This window comes from Oncorhynchus mykiss, chromosome 28, assembly GCF_057628025.1.
Source record: "Oncorhynchus mykiss isolate SJ-2025 chromosome 28, ASM5762802v1, whole genome shotgun sequence".
In the NCBI taxonomy this organism is placed as follows: Eukaryota; Metazoa; Chordata; class Actinopteri; order Salmoniformes; family Salmonidae; genus Oncorhynchus; species Oncorhynchus mykiss.
This window is the reverse complement of record NC_143049.1, coordinates 31,758,841-31,765,000: the sequence shown is the minus strand read 5'-3', so window position 1 is coordinate 31,765,000 and position 6,160 is coordinate 31,758,841.

Sequence of the window (6,160 nt, the reverse complement as noted above, 5' to 3'; positions counted from 1 at the left end):
CTCAGATGAGGAGACAGGGATAAGGTAACCAAGGTATTTATTGAAAAGCGGGGGTGGGGGGGTGGGGTGCAGGCCAGGGGGAGCTCGGGCGGGTAGCAGGGTACCAGGAACAGACTGCAGCAAGAGAAGCAGGGTAAACAGGTCCGGAGCAGAATCCAAGGAAGCAGTAGAGCGGGGTTCCAGCGCAGGTCTCCAGCACACAGACAAGACAGAGAGAGAGGGCAGGTTAGGAAGACACCAGATGAGAAGTATAGGGCGTGGCAGGGGCAGATGTAACAGTACACCCTCCCCCGGCACCCAACCGGGCATAGCTTATCTGGGTGTGAGGTACGGAAATTACGTAACAGTGAGGGGTCCAGAACGTGACGGCGGGGAACCCAACAGTGTTCCTCAGGCCCGTATCCTTCCCAGTCCACCAGGTACTGCCAGTCACGACCCTGACGGCGCACGTTCAGAAGCTGCCGGACTGTATAGGCAGATGGTCATCGATGAGCCGAGGAGGTGGAGGAGCTGCTGCAGGAGGAGACAGGACTGGAGCAGACAGGTTTAAATCATGGATACATGGAAGGTAAAATGGATCCTGAGAGAGTCTGGGAGTTTCAGGCACACAGCAGAGGGGTTAATGACATGGTCAATCTCAAATGGACCAATGAATCAGGGGGAAAGTCTCTGCGATGCCACTTGCAATGGCAGGTCCCGCAAAGAGCAATACCTTTTGGCCTGAGGTGCTGAACCCATGTGCAGACTCAGACGAGGAGACTGGGATAAGGTAAACAAGGTATTTATTGAAAAACGGGGGTGAGATGGGGTGCGGGCCAGGGGGAGCTTGGGCGGGTAGCAAGGAACCAGGAACTGAGGCTGAGTCTGGGGCAAGTGGAGCAGGGGCAGGATTAGCAGGTCCGGAGCGGAATCCAAGGAAGAAGTGGAGTGGGGATCCAGGGCAGGGGAGCAGGACTGACGAGACCAGGGACTGACAAGACCAGGGACTGGCGACAGGGACCAGAGTCAGAGCGGAAAGAACTGTAGCAGTGAGAAAAGCAGCGTCAGGCTAGGGAAAACAGGCACCACAGGATAATAAGATCTATGCAGGAACAAACGGCTAGCAATGCTGACTGACTGAACAGAGGCTACGATCTGGCAACGTGGAAGTGGCAGGGCTGACACCGGATGAGAAGTAGTGGGCGAGGCAGGGGCAGATGTAACACCATCTGTGAATTGTCACATTTCTTTGTTGAGCTTGGACCTCATTTGTTTTTAATTGCAGCTTTTGAATGCAGTACGACAAGAACATGACAAAAGACACAGCTCATTACCATAACAGTTACCAACCAGACAACATACTACACAACATGCCTTATGAATAGTACATGAAAAGAGACACAGCTCATCACCATAACAGTTACCAACCAGACAACATACTACACAACATGCCTTATGAATAGTACATAAAAAGAGACACAGCTCATTACCATAACAGTTACCAACCAGACAACATACTACACAACATGCCTTATGAATAGTACATGAAAAGAGACACAGCTCATCACCATAACAGTTACCAACCAGACAACATACTACACAACATGCCTTATGAATAGGGGTGAGATAGCAGAGGCTCCACAATCCCTAGTGAATGAAATGGTTGGAGGGTATAGGCCAGGGGTGTCAAATATACGGGCAGCAGGTGGTTTGAGTTTTTTTGTTGTTTTAATTTTTTGGGGAGGATAGGGGAAACAATATACTTTAAAATGACTAAAACCAAATCTAAACTGGGTTAGAAATTATACTGGACCTACATTCATGCATTTTATTGACTGTGTCCAGCTCGCTAATGACCACCGAATGAAAACTTGACAGTGAGTACTTCATTGAAGACCGAATGAGGACCCCTGGGTAAAATGGGTTTGACACCCCTGGTATTGGCTATAGCCCACTTAAAGGTGGCATGCCTTAACACATACCGTACTAGCAGGGGATCTTCAACTCAAAACACATGTCCCTCTATTTAACCTAATGAATGTGTACCCTGATATCCCTACTCTACATCTAGGCTGGATATTGACTTCCTAAGCAAACCTATCCACTTTTCATTACGGCTCAAAGAGTTGTGTGGAGAGAGAGAGAGGTAGGCTAAATTGTTCTGATTTAGATACGGATCCCCAAGGAATGTTCTGTGTAATATACACATACCATACGTGTGTGTGTGTGTGTGTGTGTGTGTGTGTGTGTGTGTGTGTGTGTGTGTGTGTGTGTGTGTGTGTGTGTGTGTGTGTGTGTGTGTGTGTGTGTGTGTGTGTGTGTGTGTGTGTGTGTGTGTGTGTGTGTGTGTGTGTGTGTGTGTGTGTGTGTGTGTGTGTGTGTGTGTGTGTGTGTGTGTGTGTGTGTGTGTGTGTGTGTGTGTGTGTGTGCGCGCGGGCGGGCGGGCGTGTGCGTGTATGAGTGTGTGGGCGGAGGGAGCTGACGTCCGAAGGAGGGCTCAGGGTTATTACTAAGAGGAGTACAGACAGTGCGTAAAACCACACACACACCCAGGGGGATCTGTCCGATAGCTCGTCACACTAGGAAGAGAGGAATCCACTTACACAGACAGAGACAGAGAGCCACGGCCATATTGTAGGCTACTGTTATAGCCTCTACCATTGGATATGATAAATTTTTTCATTATTCCAGATTAGATTATCCAGCCCTGGTTTGTGGGGCTCATATTGGCTGTGGTATACTTGACTGTGTGGAGTCTCAGAGTCACAGTGAGCCTCCTTGGCAGATTAATAAACTCACATGGAAGGCCATCCAGTTGCTATCTGCTATCAATCTCTATACAGCAATCTCAACCCTGGGTCATCCATTCCCATGTGAATTTTGACACATGTTCTATTTTTTGCAAAGATACAAATAGAATGAAAGAAAGCACTCAGTGTATACCAGAATAAAAAAATTTACCACTGGTGAGATACATCTGTATTTGTAAAGAAAGTCAATGGCCTTTCACTGTTTGCGGCTCTAAAACGTGATCATGATTGAAAGTACTATACAAGATGTTGTAAAAATAAATAAATAACGGTCTGGTTCATTTTTGCAAAACTGCATGCAAATTTTTATTTTTACTATATTCATGATTCATACTATATTCATGATTCATACTATATTCATGATTCATACTATTTTCATGATCATATCCATGTACTATCAGCATTTGTCCTGCAATTTGAACAGATAATCCTGGCTTGGTTACACTTTAACTATAACGATGTTCGTCTGAGGAAGAAGGAGTAGACCAAAGCACAGCGTGGCACGTGTTCATATTTCCTTTAATTAACTGAACACTAAATACAAAAAAACAAGAGAATAAATGAAAACAGAAACAGTCCCGTCTGGTGCAAACACTGAAACGGAAAACAACTACCCACAACCCATAGTGGGAAAGCAGGCTGCCTAAGTATGGTTCTCAATCAGAGACAACAATTGACAGCTGCCTCTGATTGGGACCCATACCAGGCCAAACACCAAGAAATATAACACACAGAACCAAAACATAGAATGCCCACCCCAACTCACGCCCTGACCAAACTAAAATAGAGACATAAAAAAGGAACTAAGGTCAGGACGTGACATTAACAGTGAAATGAAGCAAGTAGTTTCATTAAACTTTCATCAGACAATTAAAGGTATAGTTCATCCTCACTTTAAGACAATCAAAACACACTTAGGTCATTTTGTGCAGTTTGCACAGTCATGTTGACTCAAAAGGCAGTGGCAGCTAGACAGATACACAGAAGGAATAATGTTCAGTCTGAACTTTTCAAGAATAGGGAGTAAGTATTCTCTTCTTCATTAATTGTCAGGGAGAATGTCAGATTAGAGAGAACGGAGAGATAATCATTTATGAAACGTCAAACAAGCTTTGTTTTTTTCTGACAAGCTCCATCAGAGGAGTGAAAGAATGGCCTCCAAACTTAGTTTTGGCACAGATTTACTACATACTTCCTCCAGCTGCAAACATTGCACCTGTTTCTTCAGCCCGGGATAAAACATAAAAAAACAAATGCTAAAACATGAAAATGTCTCCAATCAAATGTATTTCTAAAGCCCTTTTTACATCAGCAGTTGTCACAAAGTGCTTGTTCAGAATCCCAGCCTAATGGACTTCTAGACAGAGTTTCTCCCCAGACTTTCCCAAGAAACACAATCAACCAGAACAGGATAAGCTATCTTGTTTTATTAATGTTCCCGTGCCTTCTCCTAGTCTGTCACGTTCTGACCTTAGTTCCTTTTGTATGTCTTTATTTTAGTTGGTCAGGGCGTGAGTTGGGGTGGGCATTCTATGTTGTTTTTCTATGTTTTGTTCTGTTGTATTTCTATGTGTTTGGCCTAGTATGGTTCTCAATCAGAGGCAGGGGTCAGTCGTTGTCTCTGATTGGGAGCCATATTTAGGTAGCCTGTTTTCTATTGTGTTTTGTGGGTGGTTGTATCCTGTGTCAGTGTTTTCACCATATGGGACTGTTACGGTTGTTTGTTTGTACTTTTGTTATTTTGTTCAGTGGTCTGTTGATTTATTAAATATATCATTATGGACACGTACCACGCTGCACATTGGTCTGATCCTTGCTACTCCTCTTCTGAAGAAGAGGAATTCCGTTACATAGTCAGGTACAGAGTATTACCCTGTGGGAAGATTACTAGAAGGCCTGAAAAAGGCCAAAATAAAGTTTCACTTTTAACAATAAATAGGCTTTTTTTATTTACTTCCATTGTCCTCCAAGAGTTGCTCAATATCTCTACTTCAGTTTTCTACTTCATACACCTTGGTTGGAGAGGGAGAGAAAGGGTTGAAACGACAGGTCTGGGACAGGTAGCACGTCCGGTGAACGGGTCAGGGTTCCATAGCCGTAGGAAGAAACTGGATCATCAGCACGACCAGGTGGACGGGACGCGGACAGCCAGAAGTCATCAGGCCAGGTAGTCCTGAGGCATGGTCCTAGGGCTCCGGTCCTCCGGAAGGGGGGAGAGAGAGATGGGTGAATTAGAGGGAGTATACCTAAGATCACACAGAACACCAAATAATACAGGAAGATTACACCAGATAGGCCAGACTGACCCTAGCCCCCCGGCACAAAGACTATTGCAGCATAGATACTGGAGACTGAGACGGGGGTCAGGGGACACTTTGGCCTTGTCCAAAGTAACCCTGGACAGGGCCAACCAGGTAGGATATAACCCCACCCACTTTGCCAAAACAAAGCTTCCACGCCACGAAAGGGATATCCACTTGACCACTAACTTTCTACCCTGAGACCAGGTTGAATATAGCCCATGAAGATTTCCTCTACCGCATGAGGGGAAGCAAAACCCAACAGGAAGATCAGGTTAGTGATTCAACCCATTCAAGTTGAGTATAGCGAAAAAAGCTTGTGATGCTCCCCTCCTAGAGACGGCACGGGAGAACGCAAGCAAGCCAGTGACTCAGCCCCCGTAATAGGGTCAGAGGCGGAAAATCCCAGTGGAGAGACGGGAGCCAGCCAGACAGGTGGTTCTTCACTCCAGTGCCTTGCTGTTCACCTTCGCACCCCTAGGCTAGTCTACACTCAACCATAGGAGGTCATTGGCTGGTCAGCTCTGTTAGCTTGACTCAATGTGTCATTTTGTCATTTTTATTAGGCTCCCCATTAGCTCACGCCGTAACGCTAGCTAATCTTCCTGGGGTCCAACACCAATTAACAAGACATTACAAACAACCACAATCAAGACTTCACAAACATTCAACAAGTAGACAATACAGATAATTAAAATACCTGACAGGAAACACATTTAACATTCAGTTGATGCTTTCCATTTCCTGTCCAGTCATATGATCTATCGCAGTAGATGTTCTTTTATTTCTTTCTTGAAGGTGGATTTACTTTTGCCTGAGAAATATGGATTGTTAAAGAGTTCCATTCAGCTATGGCTCTATATAAAACTGTAGATGTAAAGTGTTTTGTCCTTGGCTTGGGTTGTTTAAGCTGCCCTGAATTTGCCTGTCTAGTTTGGTGGTTATGCGTGTTGCTAGTATGTACTGGCTGGACTGAAAAATACTGTGTTTTTAAAAAATATAACATTCCCAAAGAAAATCAGAAGACTAGATAGGAATTTGTTTTTAACGTGAAGCCATGAGAGATTCTGA